The sequence below is a fragment of the Myotis daubentonii genome, chromosome 14, assembly GCF_963259705.1.
Source record: "Myotis daubentonii chromosome 14, mMyoDau2.1, whole genome shotgun sequence".
In the NCBI taxonomy this organism is placed as follows: domain Eukaryota; kingdom Metazoa; phylum Chordata; class Mammalia; order Chiroptera; family Vespertilionidae; genus Myotis; species Myotis daubentonii.
Genome location: NC_081853.1, coordinates 45,986,436 through 46,005,696, shown reverse-complemented (window position 1 = coordinate 46,005,696; position 19,261 = coordinate 45,986,436).

The window sequence follows — 19,261 nt, the reverse complement described above, 5'->3', positions numbered from 1 at the left end:
CATGCACCTAAATCTCTGAATGACCTCTGACCACAATTTAGGGTTTTACTTTCAGGTTGTCTCATGGCCTTGAGTGGAATTTGTATCAGGGTCTTAGATCTTATTTGAGGAAGTCAGCTAAGGGCTCTAGATCCTTGCTCCATGAACAAGCAGCACAGGCATTATCTAGGAGTTTTTGAGAAGTGCAAAATCTCCAGACTCATCTTCTTCGTTTTTAATAAGATTCCCAGGTGATTCATGGACATACTGACATGTGAGAGGCTCCATCCTAGGACACCAGACTTCTCCACATACATGTGAAACAAAAACTTGAGTCCTTGAGGCTTCAGGACTCCCTGGTAGATTTCAAGCTGTGAGTGGGTCCCGTGTTCCATTATGACATAACTTCAGTATCTGCAGACTGGAAAACCTGTCACCTGTTTCATTCAGTTTTCCTTTCTCCTCTCTACCAGTCTTTGTGTTAGTTGCCACTCCCTCTTGGGTTTAAATTTTCAGAGTTCAAGATGTCCCAAATTTTGAACCCCTTTGGAAATAAAGATGTCCATGAAATAGCTTTTCACGTTTTCAGCGTGGTATAGAGGAAAATAACTGTCAGGAGGTGTGTGTTTCTTGGGCCCAAATGTGCTCATCTATAGACACAGGGGTCAACCTAAGCACTCCTTAAGGCTGCTGTATTAGTTGTGATGATATTAAAACAGGCAGCATAAGGAGATGTCAGTCCACAGACTTGAGAGCTAGACTGCTGGTTTGCCTACTTACCAGTTGCATGTCCTTGGGCAAACTATATAATGTTCTATGCTTCAGCTCATCATGGGGAAAATATGTATAAAGTTCATGCCTGCCTCCTATGGCTATTAAGAGGATTGAATAAATTATTATTTGTTAAGTGATTACAGAAAGTGCTATATAGCTATTTCTGTTTGTTTGTTTTTTTCTAAGTAGTGGATTCTGTGATCCTGTGGGCAATTCACTCTAGGAGGGAAGCCCCATCCTTCTTGTGTACTCAGCAGCAGATGCAGAGAGGCAAGTCCCATGTATGAGCTCTCAGGCTACATATTCACTCTGCAAATATTTCTTCAGCTCGTCCTGTGTGCCAGATGCTGGTGAGCAAGCCAAGCAGTGTCTGTGCTCAATGAGCATACAGCCAGCACAGGAAGCAGCTACTGAAGAGCCTGCCTTTCCTTGTCTCTCACCTTTGGCCTGCTTCCAACTCATCAGCCACATATGCCCTCTGGAACAGTCATTGGTATCTGGCGTGTAGATACCATGTTTTTGATCTGTGTTTTGCATCTAGACATGGTCTGGTGAATAGAGCATTCTGAGCTCTGTTCTGTAGAAGCTCCAGTTTTAGCTCCAGAGCCAAAGAAGTTGAGCCCATCATCATTCAGCTGGGGCTCTCCCAGCTCTTAGTGTTGGGGAGGGACAGGTATCAGGCTTCCTACCAATAACAGAATTAATTCTGAGAAGGTATATCAGTTACCTATTGTGCATTAAAAGTCACTGATCTTATAGAGGCTTAAAACACCCATCATTAATTTAACGCATGATTCTATGGGTCAACTAGTTAGTGGAGGCTTAGCTGGTAGTTCTGGTCTTGGCCGGGCTCCTTCATGCCCTTGTGATTAGCTGAAGGGCAGGTGGGCAGGTTTCCTGATGTTGGCTGGGTCTTCTCACATGTCTAAGGCTTTAGCAGGGACAACTGGACTCATGTGACTCGAGTGCACAGGGTTTTCCATTCTCCAGCAGGTCAGCTTGCGCTTATTTACATGGTGGAGTGGGGACCCAAGAAAGTGAGTGGAAGAGGACAAGGTGCTTGAGACCCAGGCTTAAAATCAGCACAGTGTCACTTCTACCGCATTTTAAAGCCAGACATCAAAGAGATAATATAAATGTTATCTCCTGATGGGAGGCGCTTCAAAGCCACAGCATAGGGAGGGATAAGGGATTGCAGCCATATCGGCAAATAGCGCACCATAAATGGTTTATGTGTAGTCCTTCCTATCTGCCGAGAAGGGGCTGGAATGAAATACTTCTTGTGATGTTCCACTGCCTGCAGCCAACAAATGACCAGTCACTCTGGGAATGAATCACCTCAGAGTGGAGACCATTCTGAAAGTTGTATGTGCAGAACCAAGGTGCAGAGTTTGTGAAACAGAGAACTTAAAGCTGAAAGTTCTCATTCTTGCCTCTCCAGGAGATTCCTAAGTTTAAAGGAGGGATACATAGAGGACACGTCTCTTTGCCTTGATCTGTGAATAATTTTAAGCAAGTCACAGAGACTCCCATATGATAGGTCCCCAGGCAGCCCACCACCCCTTGTGTGTTATTTCTTTCTAACATAACATGCTTGTCAAAGCAGTGCAATATTACAGAGAAATGGGCTGTGGAAATGCATGCAAATAGCATTTATATTTTTGATGCACCAGGAGTCAAAGTGAACATCATACTGGCCGTTTAATTTTGAAACCAACTCTTGTGAAGCTTGTTTCATTGCTGTTTCAAATCCATTTGCCCTCCTTTTGAAAGTGCCTTCTGCATCTAATGCTTTTCCCCCCACTTAGTGTGTGGGCGGCTTGTTTAGGGAATGACATGCATTACGACCTGAGACAAAAATCTCTCCAGGTTGTTGGCGAATTGATTCTTCCCTAACGCTTCACTATTACAGTATTTTCTTCATGATAGTCTATTTGATGCCTCCCAATTGAGTGCAAAGGTCATTTTATTATTTTTTATTTCAAGGTAGTGGGAAATTGTGCAAATTATGTCATTCACTTCTTCCTCCTTTTTTTTTTTTTTTGTTTCCCTCTCCCACCCTAACCCAAATCAGTAGGCAGTTTTCATCCTGGGGTGACTTTTACTTTGCTTCTATGAGGAAATATTATCCCATGTGGACTGAGTTGGGTTCTGTGGATTTTTAAATACCGTTTAATGGTCACAGTTGATAGGATCTATGCTGCTGTCTTGTGTGTCTCTGGGCATGAACAGGTACAGAACTGCCTTCGAGATGCAGCGTGCAGTGATGGTTAGAAGTTTGGCTTGGTGTGTAATGGCCCGATTCACTATCCCAGCACTGCTATTTACAAGCAGGACAACATGATCTTCCCCAAGTCCCTTCACCTCTCTAAGCTTCAGTTTCCTTACATGGAAACAGAAATCGTATCTACTCATTAGGTAATTGTGGTGATTCATGAGAGAATGCACAGAGGATGCTTAGCATGGGGCCTGGTATATAACAGGAACTTACTAAATGTTAACTATTGTTGGATGCCATTTCTATTGTGGTGGTGACCAGCACTGTGGACTTACTCCTTCCTTTTTTGAGTGAGGTCACTGGCTGGAACCAGGGCTCAGCCAGGAACTACCTAAAACTGTTTTGGGAGATATTTTAAATGTCAGATGAGAAGCTTAATTTAACTCAAACGACATAATGCCATACAAATGGACAAAAGAGAGACAAAGAATACATTTCCTTCCTCTCCCCTCCCACCTCCCTTCATTCCTCCATTCCTGCCTTTTTCCCTCTCTTTCCCCCTCCAATTCTCCTTTCTCAATTGTATAGTATGGGCCCTGGGGCATACACTAATATAACAAGGACCTTGGGCTCCAAACACCCTCAATTCCTGTGGGAGAGGGGGAGAAGCAGCCACTACAGTCCAGTGCTGCAGGGGAGCACAATGGAGGCTCATCTTGACTTGACAGGGAGAGAATCAGGAAGAGTTCATGCTAACGGTGAAGGTGGGTAGAATCAATCCAGGTAACTGGAGTGAGGGGCATTATGGGGAAGAGGAGAAGACATTTAAGAAAAGAAGGGCATTTGGGGAGAGCTGCCTCTGTAAAGGCATCGCCTTGTTTGTGCCCCCAAGTGGAAGGCAGCTACCCCCACATCAGGTGAATCAGACATTCCATACTTAGAGAAGGCTCATGCTGCGTTTGACCAGGAAGTCAGGCTCAGGGGTGGCAGTGGGTCCTGGAACATGGCACACTGAAAGCAGATCTAGAGATTGGTCTTAGAAGTAAGATGGGGAAGAGCTGAAGGTCATGGGTAAGCAACCCAAATGGATCGGCATATAATCAAAGGAATGGGCTGAGCCTGAGTTCTGAGGCAGTGGGACCTGAAAGGGAGCAGAAGAATGAGGCAAATCTAATTGAGAGTGTTGCAAAGCCTGTGAGTAGGAGGTGGCCCACAACGCCTTTGGGAAAGTGCCACTCCAGGCACAGGCTTGTTGGAAATGCAAGGCTCTTTAAAAGGGGCAACGTGCAATGAATGGTCAAGGGCATGCAGTTGAGAAAAATGCTTTTAAAAGGAAAATTCCTTGAGGGCAAGGGCTCTGGGTTTGTTATTTTTTTTTAAACCTAGCATGAGGTATAGTGCCCAAAACATAGCAGGTACCTAATTAATGTTGGGGAAAGAATGAAGTAATTGATTAATAAAGGTCTGAAAAGTTTTATTTTGTGTTTACATGGAATGCCCCGGAAAACAGGGAAGAGGCTTTGGATCCACACATGTGGGTTTAAGTCTCAACTGGAACACATACCAGTTGTGTGACACCAGACAAATTATTTCATATCTCTGCGTCATCTCAGTTTTCTTATCTCTCAGACAGAATGATGCTGCTGACCTTGCAGAGAGAGTTCTGCTGAGAATGAAACATGATGTTTGCTTGTAAACTGCTGAGCACTAGGTAGACACTCCAAGAGTGACAGCTCAGATTTTTCTATGTCAACCATATACAGCCAAATGACTCTATAGCCATGTGGTTGATATAAAAAATCTGAGCTGTTGCTATTGGAGCTGACAACTTTTTTTTTTTTTTGCCTCAAATTAAAACCCATTGAGAGAATGTAAGAATAGCTTTAGAAAAGGAGATTTAAAGGGCACAACCTATTTAAATACATTAAAAAATGTTTTAAACCTTCAAAGAACTCATACATTTAGAGAACTTTCAATTTTTAAGATTTAGGTATTTTGTCACTCTAGTAGTTAGAGTCTTATTAGAAAATAGAACCAGGGAAGTTTAATATAAAAAAAATGTTAATGGGGATGGAGTACTAGGGAATTGTCTAAGAGGAGGGAAAAACTCTTAAGGATATCTTAGGGCTGAGGGAGGGTACACAATGAAGGAACAAACTTGGGAGAGGGTATTATTCCCAAGGCTGACATTTAGTCCTTGTTGGCAAGGGTGTGGTCAAAGCCCAGTGGTATACCTTTCCAACTGGTATACCAGTTGGCTGTGTTGTGTTGTCCACCATCAGCGGGATGAGGCTGAGGCTGGCAGGCAAAAACCTCACCTTCCGGGATGCGAAGGAAACTCACCAGAAAACTTCCAAGCGGGGTGTGGAGTGGGTGCCATTGACTTTCCAGAAAGCCAGCTGAGACAACTGATGGATTTGCTGGTAAGGTCCTATAAAATTGTGATGGGATGCTGTTTTACTCAATGCGAAGAAATCGTCATCAGTGAATTGTCAGCAAATGAACTGGTGCCTGGGGGAACTCATTAGCTGGCCTTAGGAATGATGTTAAACTCCAGCCTGCTCAGGTGACTCTTGCTGGATGCTATGGGGGACACTGCCACAAAAAGCCACCCACGTTGCAGGAACAGAACTAGGACAACAAAGGGGCACACCAGAACCAGGAAGAAGAAACTCCTTCTCCAGTGTCCTCTCAGGCCCTCTACTGACAAGGCTCAACATCCCAGCTGCCATAAAACTATTAATGGTTCGCCTCCCTTGCCATGGAGCAGGCAAAAAGGGTGACTTTGGAGCTGAGAGGCAATATATTGACACGGGTGGGAGAATAGATTTTGGACAATTCAGCACCATTTGTTTTTTTCTTCCCCAGGAAAGAAAGGATGGGTTTTATACAAAGGTAGTGTGTCTATATCTTCCTCTGTCTGCAAAGAGATTTCTCAGAAAATGCTTATAAAATTTCTGTAACTTATTAATGAATGATTCTTGTAAATGATCAAATTAAGAATGCTAGTAGAGAGCATAGTTTTTGTGTTAAAATTATTTCCCTGATTTTGTCTATGGTTTATGAATACATGTTAGAAAAACTATGTGTTTAAGCAAATATTGCAATTAGATTTCTAGACTTTATGAATTGTAGCAAAATATTACTTTGCAGACACTACATGCTCATTTTTAGAAGAATAAAACAGAAACCGCAAAAGCTTTTTTAATGCAGCAATATGTTTTGAAAGACTTGCTTGGTTTCCTCCAGTTTCTTCGGTGCAGCAAATATTTATTACCCAATTGTCTTAACATTGATTTCCCCAGAAGTGTGCAAGTGATTTATTAAGGAAGTGCTCTCAGTGAAGGAAGGGAGTGAGGAAGTAACTCAGGGCAGGGGAGGAAGCCAAGTGGAGCTGTGATCTCAGAAGAAGGCACACAGAGGGTCACTTTTACCCTGACCCCCACGGAGCTTTGGGTTACGTGCCACACCTCCCAGTTGTCACTCTCTGAGGCAAGGGAGCTGGAGTTTTTCTTTTTCTTTTTTTTAAAATATATTTTTATTGATTTCAGAGAGGAAGGGAGAGGAAGAGATATTAAGAAACTTCAATGATAAGAGAGAATCATTGATTGGCTGCCTCCTGTATGCCCTCCACTGGGGATTGAGCCTGCAACCCGGGCATGTGCCCTTAATGGGAATCAAACCCAGGACCCTTCAGCCTGGAGGCCGATGCTCTATCCACTAAGCAAAACCAGTAGGGAGCTGAAGTTTTTCTACGCCCACTCCCAGAAGGGGAGACATGCCTTCCAACACTGCCAGCTCTCTGTTCATGTGGGCAGAGTGGGCTCTAGTAGGTTGAGAAGAGTCCTTAAAAAATACAATGATTGGGGGTGAAAGCATGTCTGTGTCTGATGGTGGGGATGGGGTGTGCACACACGGTAAATAAATAAGTAAAGGCTAAAGAGAGATTTGGAGAGATGTGGGCAGAGCGTGACATTATCTTCCTCATCATTTTATCTTTTTCTCCACTCCTTCCTAACTAGCTTTTGCATAAAACTGTTGACCTTGAAAAGCTGAGAGGTTTGATAAGGACCTTTAAATTCAATTCATTACACGGAAATGTGTATCGATGTGGTCAATAGGATAGGGGGAGTCAATGAAAAGTCAGGGAAGTCAATAAGAAATGGACTGATAATTGTCTATTGTTTATAAGAGGTAGACAGTAATTGTTTAGAGAGATTTTTTACAGAGTGGTGGAAATCAGATGATAGTAGTTGAGAAACTGCAACTGGTTACATAGTCTCCTATAATAGAAATGGCTGTGTTGTTGTTTTTTTATCCCAATATCCATTTTTATTTTTATAAGAGAACCCCAATGTTGTTAGAAGAAACAAAAGCCCGGATTTCTTTTTTAAAAATCAAACAACTTTTTTGCAGTTTCCTTTGAAGCTAAATGCGGTTTAAATTCTGGCCAAATGAGATGTAAGAAGAAGTGGTTGGATGGTGCTTTGGAGAAAGTTCCTTGATAAAAGGCTGCCATGGCCCTTGTGCCCATCCATCTCTATCTTTCCATCCTCAAATTTGGACCACAAGGTGCCCAGGACATGTGATGAATGACAGACTAGAAAGGCAGAAGGAGCCTCGTCCCTGATGTCACCGTGGAACTGTCATAGCAGTCCAGGAATTCATAACTCCACATTTATCACTCCACAAGAAAAAGAAAACCCCTATTTTATATTTTGGGTTCTTTGTGCTAGTAATAAAATGCAACTTCTTCATGATCTGATTATTTTTCAAAAATCTTAGCAGTGAAGGAGTGAAAGGGCTTGTGGTGACTAGATGTAGACAGAGGGTCCAGGGAGGGTGTCTTGGTTTGGGTTTTTCCAGAAGCTGTCTCTGAACTATGGATTCAAGTGCAAGTAATTTATTTGGGAGGGAATCCTAGGAAATACCTCAAAAGAAGTACTAAAGTGAGCTAGGGAAAGAAGGAAGCATTTAGAAAGACTATTTTAAGTACTTTACAACTGGAGTTTAATCCTATTGGCGAACTCTGGGTTAAAAATAGTAAACATATGCCCGGTCGGTGTGGCTAAGTAGTTGAGCATCGAACCAAAAAGTCACAGTACTATTCCCAGTCAGGGCATATGCCGAGGTTGTGGGCTCAATCCTCAGTGTGCGGTGTGCAGGAAGCAGCCGATCAATGATTCTCTCTCATCATTGATGTTTCTCTCTCTCCCTTCCTCTCTGAAATCAATAAAAATGTATTTAAAAAGTACTAAACAGCCCTGGCCAGTTTGGCTCAGTGAATAGAGCATCGGCCTGTGAACTGAAGGGTCCCTGATTTGATTCCTGTCAAGGGCACATGCCCAGGTTGCAGTCTCAATCCTCAGTAGGGGCCGTGCAGGAAGCAGCTGATCAATGATTCTCTCTTATCAGTGATGTTTCTATCTCTCTCTCCCTCTCATTTCCTCTCTGAAATCAGTAAAAATATATTTAAAAAAATACTAAACATATGCTTTAAAATGTATCCCACCTGAGGGATTAGGAAGCTGGGCTATTTGTATACCAATAATCCTTAATCGCTGGTGGAAGGTTGCTCCAGAGAGAGGGGGAAGTTCATGAATTCATGGAATTATTCAGCTTGCTGAATAAAAGGAGATGAGCTCTAGTGGCCAAAGAAGCCCTCAATCCCTGGAATGGAAGTTGTTAAGGACATGTGGGTGGCATGCTCACAGTGTCTGTTACACAAGCGTTATGTTCTGGTTTGTTACTGAGCAAGAAAAACTCGAACATGTTTATAAGTCAGGAGAAGTGGCCCATAGAGAGGGAGAGGGTTAAGATTTAGGAAAGAAAAGAACTGATTAGTGTAGCAGGGAATGTCAGAGGAGAGGTGATATCTTGAGCTTTGCCAGAAGGATGGACCGTTGTAGAAGTGGCCAATGACTGGAGGACGGAAGGAAGGAGAGAAGTATGGAAGTGGAGGTAGGTAATTCTTTCGGTTGAGGGTTGGGAGATTGGGGTCTACCTTATGTCATGATTTTAAATTATTAATGAACTATGCAGTCATCTTTTTTAATGGGTGCGGGAATTGGGCATTTGTTCGGTAACTTAGGCTAGTTCTGAAAGTTTGAAATACCCTGTGATGGGAATGAGAAGGGATGCTGACCCACAGTACTGCCACATTGTGCAACCCCAGGGGCCCATTCATGTAATGATGGGAAGCATGAGAGTCTGCTGATCAATGAGGAGGAAATGGCTTCAAAATCAACTCAGATGGATTATTTGATATTGAATATCAAATATTTTTAGTGGCACTTAGATTTATATGTGAACACGTTGGCTTCAGCAGGGCTCAGGCTTTTTAAAAGGCTGGTTGGATTGATTCACAGTAGGAAATGTTCAAATAGAGTTGCTGAAGCCAGAGGAACAAGGGTTTAGTATCCTAGTTGACTAATTGGATTTATGAATCATGGAGTCAGGCAGACTGGTAAGAAAGTGGTCAAAGAATTGGGGGTGTTTCTGGTGTGAAAGAACAAGGGTTGGGGAGCACAAACTGAGAAAGGTAGAAGAAGTGGCGGTCATAGACAGACACAAGGAAACAGGAGATGGTCCAGGAAGTGACCATGAGATGGGGTGGATAAAATTGGGGGCAAGTGAAGGTTATGGTCAAATGGAGAACAAGGATGCTGGGGCTTTCAGAGTTGGAAAATGCACAGCAGATTGATTACCAGGCCCCTCTCCTCCACCATGGCAACCCTTACAAACCCATCATGGCACCGATGGCTTCATAATCCTTCTCCAACAGCACTACTGATGGCTGTATGCTAATCCCAGAACTTGAGTATTTGGTACAGAAGGTGATACACACCGATTTTGCTTCTAAGTTGCTGTGTGTACAATGTGTGTCTGGACTGGACATCTGGAGGCATAGGTCCTTCTTGAGGTTAGTCCAGGCTAAGTGACTCTGTGGAGGTGACTTGATGGGCCCTGGGGTCTGTACTGGGGATATATTATACCTACTTTGTCTACCCCATTGGGAAGTTGTAAAAATACTGCTCTTGGAAAAAGTAGATGATGCTGTATGGATATTTGTCATTGATATGATTAGTCAGGTAGAGAGCAATACAAGTTGTGGCATACAATAAAGCAAATATGGAACTAATTGAAAAAGACTACCCGTAGACTCAAAATACAAGGGTAGATTCTGTATTTTATTTTTCCTAATCTCCATTTCCTGGGTATTTTTAAATTCAAATTGAACCATTCGTTCCAATGACTGTAACAGTTATGAAATGAAAAACAAAAGCTCAGTTATTTTAAAAGGTGTCTAAAAGAAAGTTGAAGGTTAGAGTGGTTACACAATATTGTCCCATCATGCAACACGGGACCACTCGGGTATTTTCTGCTTTTAAATATTTTCTACAAGTTTCCTGTCTGCCACAGAGACCCAGAAATTCCTATCCCATTGCTCATGTGCTCATGGTCAAGGGTAAATGAGACCTGTTGAGTTTTCTGGTTTGGCCCAATTTGACCATCCCCGTGTCAACCTGACCACTCTCTATTCTGTTTTTGTGAGGAGAAAGTGAAATGTTATTGTTTATGTCTCTCTTCTTGCTGGAACTCACAAATAGGCGGAACTTCCTTCCTGTACACCGTGAAAGGATTCAAACTTCATGCTGATTTCCCCCCCCCCCCCCCGTGGTCAAAACAGAGATTTGTTTTCTCTCTAGTTTATTTGAAAAGGATGTTGTTACAACGATGCCATTTAAATGATTATAGCTCACCTTTTCCAGTGAACATGTCCAGAGGCTTAATTGGATTCCCAAAGTGACCTCTGCTGACAACAGCTACTCCAGGATGCATCAGCTTGTTTGTCCCTAAAATTAATGCTTCTCTGCTCTTCTCTTCTCTTCTCTTCTCTTCTCTTCTCTTCTCTTCTCTTCTCTTCTCTTCTCTTCTCTTCTCTTCTCTTCTCTTCTCCTCTCCTCCCCTCCCCTCCCCTCCCCTCCCCTCCCCTCCCCTCCCCTCCCCTCCCCTCTTCTCCTTCTCCTTCTCCTTCTCCTTCTCCTTCTCCTTCTCCTTCTCCTTCTCCTTCTCCTTCTCCTTCTCCTTCTCCTTCTCCTTCTCCTTCTCCTTCTCCTTCTCCTTCTCCTTCTCCTTCTCCTTCTCCTTCTCCTTCTCCTTCTCCTTCTCCTTCTCCTTCTCCTTCTCCTTCTCCTTCTCCTTCTCCTTCTCCTTCTCCTTCTCCTTCTCCTTCTCCTTCTCCTTCTCCTTCTCCTCCTTCTCCTTCTCCTCCTTCTCCTTCTCCTTCTCCTCCTCCTCCTCCTCCTCCTCCTCCTCCTCCTCCTCCTCCTCCTTCTTCTTCTTCTTCTTCTTCTTCTTTTCTCTCTCTCTCTCTCTCTCTCTCTCTCTCTCTCTCTCTCTCTCTCTCTCAAAAACTCTAGTAGGCAGGATTAAGTGAATGGCACATTTGTTAGTTATTTACAAAAAGGAATAACTAAAATAGTAGAGATGTGGTAACAAAACTGACCCCAGTACCTGCCTCTCTTTCCCCTTCTACCTTCATAGAGCCTTTACTTGCATAGCATGTTTCATCGGATAGAAGAGTCCCGGTGTTTCTCATTGTACATTGTACTAGCAATCCCTTGGGACCTCTCAGACAAATTTTAGTGACATCAAGCTCTATAGCTACACCTGCTCCTGGACTATCACTATTCTTACAAATTATACATCATTATATTTTTATGAGAGAGCTGTCATACGTTGGAAACAGTACAAGCCCCACAACTGTGGTCCAGTTGGCGGCAGTGAGGGCACTGCTGAATGAACAGGAAGATCAAGAGAAAATGAGTTCCCCTGGCTGCTCCAGGACACGTGCTGGGCACTATGGGAGGATGATACGGAGGTAAGAGGCTCTGGTTTGGAAGCCCGGCAGGTGTGGTTTGGTTTTCAGCTCTGTCACTGATGAGCTTGAGCTTATTGTTCACCTTCTCTGCACTTTAGCTTCTTGAGCTTTAAAGGAGAGATAATATCCTTGCCTCGTGGGGATGTGAAGTGTTACAACCATTTTTCAAAACCAATGCGCACATCTATTGAAATTACAAATACGTGCTGTCTTCAAACCAGAAGCCCCACTTCTGGAATCCATCCCATAGAGGTAACAGCATCAGTGCACAAGGACGCGTGTGCTCAGGTGTTTGCCCAGTATTGCTTCCAGTGCCCGCTTATCAGGGGGACATCGTAGTGATTTGGAACATTCACAGCCTGGAACATTGTGTAGCTCTCAGAATGAGTGGGAGTTTTTCACGGAGATGTTTTCATGAGGTATGGCAACCGGGGCATGGGCCCTTGACCAGAACCCAACCCAGGACCCTTCAGTCCACAGGCAGACACTCTATCCACTGAGCCAAACTGGCTAGAGCTAATTTGTTTTGGGTTTGTTTTTTTTTTAAGGTACTTGATAATAGCATCAATTAAAATGGAACTCAAAACTCTGTAACTGAAGGATGAACCTTCCTGGTTTTCTAGAACTTTGGAGTTCTGTAGGTGTAGTCCTGCTCCTGGCTCTTGGTTTGTCTTAATCTGTCTGAGAAAAAAAAAAAAAAGAAAACAATCAAGAGTTCAAATATCTGGATCATAATTTGTGTCCTGGCTCTAATTAGCTGTGTGGCTTTGTCAGGTCACCTCCCTGATCCTCAGTTTCACTTTCACTGAATTAGATGAGCTCTCAGTTGTGTGATCCAACCTACTAATTTAAGAGAGATTTACAACATGTGCAACTTGATTTTTTAAAAAAATTCTGAGTATTAGGCACTTTCTGTATGTCACAATAATTAAGTAGGTTGAGTGTTGATTTAATTACTAAGCTGTTTCTCAGCCATAATTTTCAGAATTCTCCACACTCCCATTGGGTTTCTTCACCCTTGACACATTTACTTTCTTACCTTGCACATTATTTGCCATTGCCTCCCTCGCATTTCTGCCTCTTAGTTAAATACTGTGACTGTTCAAGTCGTTCTTTGATTAACGATTTTACAGAGTGCAAGCTACAGCTACTTCTCCGAAGCAGAGAATTAGATGCAGACAAACCTTGGAGATATATCTCAATTCTGAACAGCCACATTTCAACTGCTTGTTAGCCACATGTGGCCTGTGGCTACTGTAGTTGGACAGTGCAACTCTACTCCTTTGCTAGCAAGTTCATTCTCTCCTTCTATGTAGACTTTTCTTCACTTTTAATTATGTACAAATTCTCTTTTATGTTTGAAAATCCAACTATGTGAGCTTCATGGTCAGGGGAGGGGGTGGGCTGACAGGGTGGACAGGGAGAGTCTTTGTGGCCTAAGGCAGGAAGGGAAGCACTGAAGCATTGTTTTCTGTTTTTGGTGTGTTTTTTTAATGAGATACAAAGGACATATACTATATTAGTTTCAGGTGTGCAACATAATTATTTGTATATATTGTAAAGTGTTCACCATAGTAGCCCACAGACATCTGTCATCAGATATAGTTACAAAAAATTTTCTTATGCTGAGAAACTTAGAGATCTATTCTCCCAGCCACCCTCAAATACGCAATAGAATATTACTAATTCTAGTCAGCATGCTGTATATCACGTCTCAATGACATTCATGGTATAAGTGGAAATGTGTTCCTCCTGATGCCCTTCACCCATTTCACCCACTTCCTACCTGCTGCCTCAGGCAACCACCAGTCTGTTTGTCACCTTGGGTTATTTTTGTCTTGTTGTTTTATTTTTATTGTTTTAGATTCCACATATAATTGAGATCACATGGTATTTATCTTTTGCTGTCTGACTTATTTCACTTGGCATAATACTCTCAAGGTCCATCCATGTATTTGCAAAAAGCAAACTTTCATTCTTTTTTATGGCTGAATAATACTCCATGGTGGATATATAATCACATCTTCTTTATCCATTCATCCATTGATGGCCCATTTTTTACTATTATTTCAAGGTAATGGCAGACAAATGTTCATGTAGATTAATATTATTACTTTTAAAATTTTACCATGAACATTAAATATGTTGATGAACACATTACTTGATTTACCCGTTATAACTGACTGAACATTGCTTATCAGATAACAATGGAATCAAATCCCATAACTTACCCAAAAGGACATGGTTCAGAATAATTTAAAGGTCTTGTCTTAAACAAAAGCAAGATATAAGTGGTAATGGGTATTATAAAGTGGGCAAGCTTTCCAGTCAGTATAAGCCAATGCCACATTCACACAGGAACAACAGAGTTTAATAAAAAGACCTTTCCATGGAGCCAGCAGGCATTAGGGAAACCAGCGAAGGATGGTGCAGTATCCTTGGGCAGGCAGCAATGGGATCCTTTGTCATCCCCTTGACCTACCTGAGGCAGCAAAGCAGGACAGGTACTGGAACTCAGAGAGAACAGCTCCTGGGAGAGGGCCATGTGGCAGGAGTCACTCGGGTCATCAGTGGGGGGACACAACCAGCCTGCAGGAAACCCACGGGGAGGGAGCACAGAAAACTCACATTTGCCTTCTCTCTGATCTCCCACCAAAGCCCCTCATTGGCTGAATCCAGCTGGAACCAGAAGGCGAGGAAGCCAAATGTGACAGTCCTTGCAGGTCGGACTCCCCCTGCACAGAGCAGGGTGGAGAAGGATAGAACGGGGACCAGAAATGGAAAGTAGCCAGCACAGGAAGATAGGTCACTCCTGGGTGAGGATTCAGTCCCTGCTGGTGTACACGTCTCCCACTAAGCCTGTCTCCGGAGCAGGATGCTCAGGCCCAACCTCCTTTCCCAGGATCCATGCCGCATGGTTGTTTTTCAGGAGCACACTCTTGTCTTGAACCTTTTGTTTACTTCCTCTTAAACACACCCAAATATTGTTTGAGATTTTCTAAGGATTTTTACTACTCACAACCACAGAGAAGAGATAAAGAATAAACAAAAGGGGAAATCCCCAAAACTTCAAACGTACACTACGAACTTTAACAAGGACAGTGTTCTGAGGTCTATAATGTGTTACAGACTTGGCCTCTGTATTTGGCCTCAGCGGATGAGTCCTGCTCCCCCTCAGACCTTAAGTTCCCCAGGGCCAGCAGTTTTTGGCAGGAAGGTACTAGCTTCCTTTGATTTCCTTTGCTTTCCAGAGATTTCTGTAGCTACCATCTAATGCATGGTTTATAGCAAGGGTTGCCAGCACAAATGCATGGGAGGGTCTGGTGGGAATTTTAATAAACTGGGCTGGCTGGAGTCTGTGACACTTACGTGCCGGACGCTCCGTGTTTTACATAGATCAGCTCCTTTGCTCCTCATGATGATATAAGACAGGCATGGTTATTATTCCTATTTTTCAGACAAGGAAATTGAGACACAGAGCAGTTAATTCAGAGGATGCATTTCCTACATGAAGGGAGCCCAAGCTACTTTGCTTCTCATTGTAATCATACAGGAATATGGGTCATGACCGGGATGTTTTTAAGACCATGAAATGTGAGTTTAAGGTGACACACACACACACACACACACACACACACACACACACACACACACACACACACTGGCTATTTAGAAAATTTAAAAACACTAATGAAGGCCAACGAAAATACCCCTGTGGCCCAGCTATACCTTCGGACAGCCCATTTGCACTCTTGGGTCAACAATTGTGGATACCTTTTAAGTAGCAAAGCTAAAATTTAGTTAATCAAAAATACAGAGAATTCTGATACATAATTATGGCTCTGCTTTGGGTTGAACTGACCCTTGAGGCCACTGCTTTCCCTCAGCAGGAGGCCTAGGACACTGCCCCCCCCCCATGCCACCCAGAAACAACTGGAGAGCCAGCTCCCACAGGAAAGTAACTAAAAGTTGCCCAGGAAAACACTGAGCAAGTGAACTTCATTTGCATTGCACACAGGAGGCCTGACACCTGGCTTCTCCTTTTCAATTACCCTTCTTTACATGGAGCCCTCAGGAGGGATTTAATTTTACCTCCAATCATTTTTCTATTACTTGTATTTAGGAAAATAAATAACCATCCCTGGTGCTGAGTATTCACTTTGAAATTGTAGAACCACTACCTAATTGGAGAAAATGTTTGGTTTGCTGAGCCCATTTTCATTCCTTGCACTTCTTGTTTTTCATAATGTCAGGTTTGAAACCAGCATACTATCATACCAGCATACATAGAATGGCTGTGCTATAAATACACCAAAAAAAATGCTTCATTGCCCAGCTGGTGTGGCTCAGTGGTTGAGAGTTGCTCTGTGAACGGGGAGGTCACAGTTCAATTCCCAGTTGGGCACATGCCCGGGTTGCAGGCTCGATCCCCAGTGTGGGGTGTGCAGGAGGCAGCTAATCAATGATTCTCTCCCATCATTGATGTTTCTATCTCTCTCTTCCTCTCTGAAATCAATAAAAAATATATATATTTTTTAAAAAATTGGTTCATGTCTCTGAAAGTTAGTTCTGACATATACACATGTATCTCTTTTCAGAGTGTTCCCCCCAGCCCTCAAAAAGACATCAGTAGCAGTTGAGGGAGATAAATGATGAATTCTGGTGAAAATAGTTTGAGAGTCAAGGGTTTTTAAAAAGCAAATGTCATTTTAAAAATCTTCACAATTAGCTCTAATTGGCAGCCCTTTTCTTCTCATTGCATAATTCGTGAGGGCCTCAGGCCTCCTGTCCATCTTGACTCTCCCATGTGTGGGCAGGGCTGGAAGCAAGGGAAAGAGCACAGCCATTTTCAAAGCAGTGATGGCAGGGAAGTTGACTTGAGGGAATGTCTCATGAAAAACCTAGTATGTGCAGGCGTGGCCACGGGGAACAGGGAAGAGCTCCCCTGGGGTGCTTGCAAAGCCCCAGCTAGCTGACTGGCCTTCCCCAGGACCCACCAAGTCAGAACTTCTGGGAGATTTTCTGTCATGTCCCCTGCAGAGCACAGTAGGGCTGACCACGTCTCCACTCTCCCCTTCTCTCTCAGCTTCCGTTACTCCAGTCTTTACCTTTGCAGTTCTCCGATTGTCTTTTCTCTCTCTTACTGCTGGATTCTCTTCTCTGTTTGCTCCTTAAATTCGGGGAGCAAGGTTCTATGCCAGCTTTCCTTCTCCCCCATCTTCTGGCAAGGTCAGCCTTTCATGTGGCTTAGCAATTGTTTATGAAATCTGCGCCCTCTGTCTCCTCATTCATTTGATACTCTAGCACAGTGATGGCAAACCTATGACACGCGTGTCAGAGGTGACACGCAAACTCATTTTTTGGTTGATTTTTCTTTGTTAAATGGCATTTAAATATATAAAATAAATATCAAAAATATAATTCTTTGTTTTACTATGGTTGCAAATATCAAAAAATTTCTATATGTGACACAGCACCCAGAGTTAAGTTAGGGTTTTTCAAAATGCTGACACGCCGAGCTCAAAAGGTTTGCCATCACTGCTCTAGCACCTCATTTTTAAGCATCTTTTGACACATCTACTTGAAGGACCAACAGTTATTTCAGACTTATCACAAAAAACTCATTATTTATATATCCTTCCCAAACACGCTTTATTTTATTTTTATTTCTGTTGATAGTTTTACCATCTACTCGATCTTCCAAGTCAAAAGTTGAGTCATTCTCAACTCCTGCTATCTTACCTCCACATTTAATGTAAATGTTGAACTTTCTAGCAAATGCCTTGCTACTGCCTTACTTAGGTCAGGTTTACAAAGCCTCAGAACTGGACTGTCTCTAAATCCTCTTGCCTAGTCTAACTTTAATGTGTCACCAGATTTGACTTCCAAAGAAACAAAGTTGATAATATCAGACCTCTGCTGAGTCAATATTTAACCTACAAGCTCAAGTCTGGACACCTTGACTTGAAGACATCACTTCATCTCATCTTTCTTCTCAGATCTCCACCACTCTGTTCACTCCCACCTCTCTTCTTGCCACCCAAAACTGCTAATTTTTTTCTTTACTTCATTTGGTAAACTTGGCCTCATTTTCGAAGTCCAGTTGAATGCCATCTCCTCTGGGAAGCCCCAGTTTCTCCAAGCAGAGAGCAAGTTATTTATGCTTTGGCTGCATCAGGATTTGATACACCGCTCTGAAATCACACTCACCCAATGTGTCCTAGTTATCTTCTCACACATCTGTCTCCATCCCTCAGCTGGAGCATCTAGAGTAAAGACCGCTGATTTGCCTTATCTGTCTTTGTAGCCTCAGAGCCTAGACACGGTAGATGCTCGCTAAGTGTTTCTCTAACAGATGGCAATTGCCCCCTGGCAGTCAGAGCATAATCAGTGTCACAGTTACTTATTTTCCTAAGGTCCATTAAGTTGGGCTCGAGCACTCACTTGCCAGGTTGGTTAGGCATTCTCTAGCAGGGGATTCTTAAGTCTTATAAGACCAAGTAATTGGTGATGGGAGAGGGTCCTGCACACAGCTTGGGGGGGGGGGGGTCATGGCTGCCCTGGCAAACTAGAATCATTGGAGGTCAGCTTCCAGTGGGACAGTCAGGGAGATCAGGCATGGGCCATCTGCACCGACCTGTATAGGTGCCTATATTGCCAGCCCCTTCTGAAGCCTGCCTATCTCCATGGCCCAAGATCCAGGCCAGGACCTAGTTACTGCAGCCATTTGAAACTCTGACCTGCCCTCCCCCAGGCTTGGGGAGTCCCTGTCCTATCTTCTCTGTCCTCTTTGTTTTTCTGAGTATCCAGATTAGTTGCTTCATAGGCCTAGACCAGGCACTGCCAACCACATGCCTACATGCACCAGAAGGTGGGCTGTGTCTGGAGACAGACAAAGAGGGCTACGGACAGTGGCTGCTTTTCAGTTTCAGCTGATGGACATCCCAAGGGAAGCCAGGCCCACTATGGCCAGAAGGTTCTGCTTTTTCAACAGATGCTGGGAATGAGATTTTTATGAGAAATAGTTTGGTAATTGTTTTTTAAAAATCAACATGGGAGCCAAATAAAACCTGTTTGTAGGCTGAATTTTAGCCAGTGGTTGGACAGTTTGTGTCCCCTGACCTAAGCCTTCCTGCCGTAGGATTTTAGGGTTTGTCTCTGTGTTGGTCCTCCTCCTCCCCAGTAAATTCTCCTGTGAAACACAAGGGAACTGATTACTCTCACTGGAGGGTGGGGAACCTAGTTCTGGTGTGTGTGTGTGTGTGTGTGTGTGTGTGTGTGTGTGTGTGTGTGTGAATGGTGGGGATGCTCTCAACTTTTCCATGGTGAGCTACAGGAGCAAAAATAAAAAAAAATAAGGCTAGTTAATTTCTTAATAGTCTCCTTGTAATGTCTGGTTATAATGG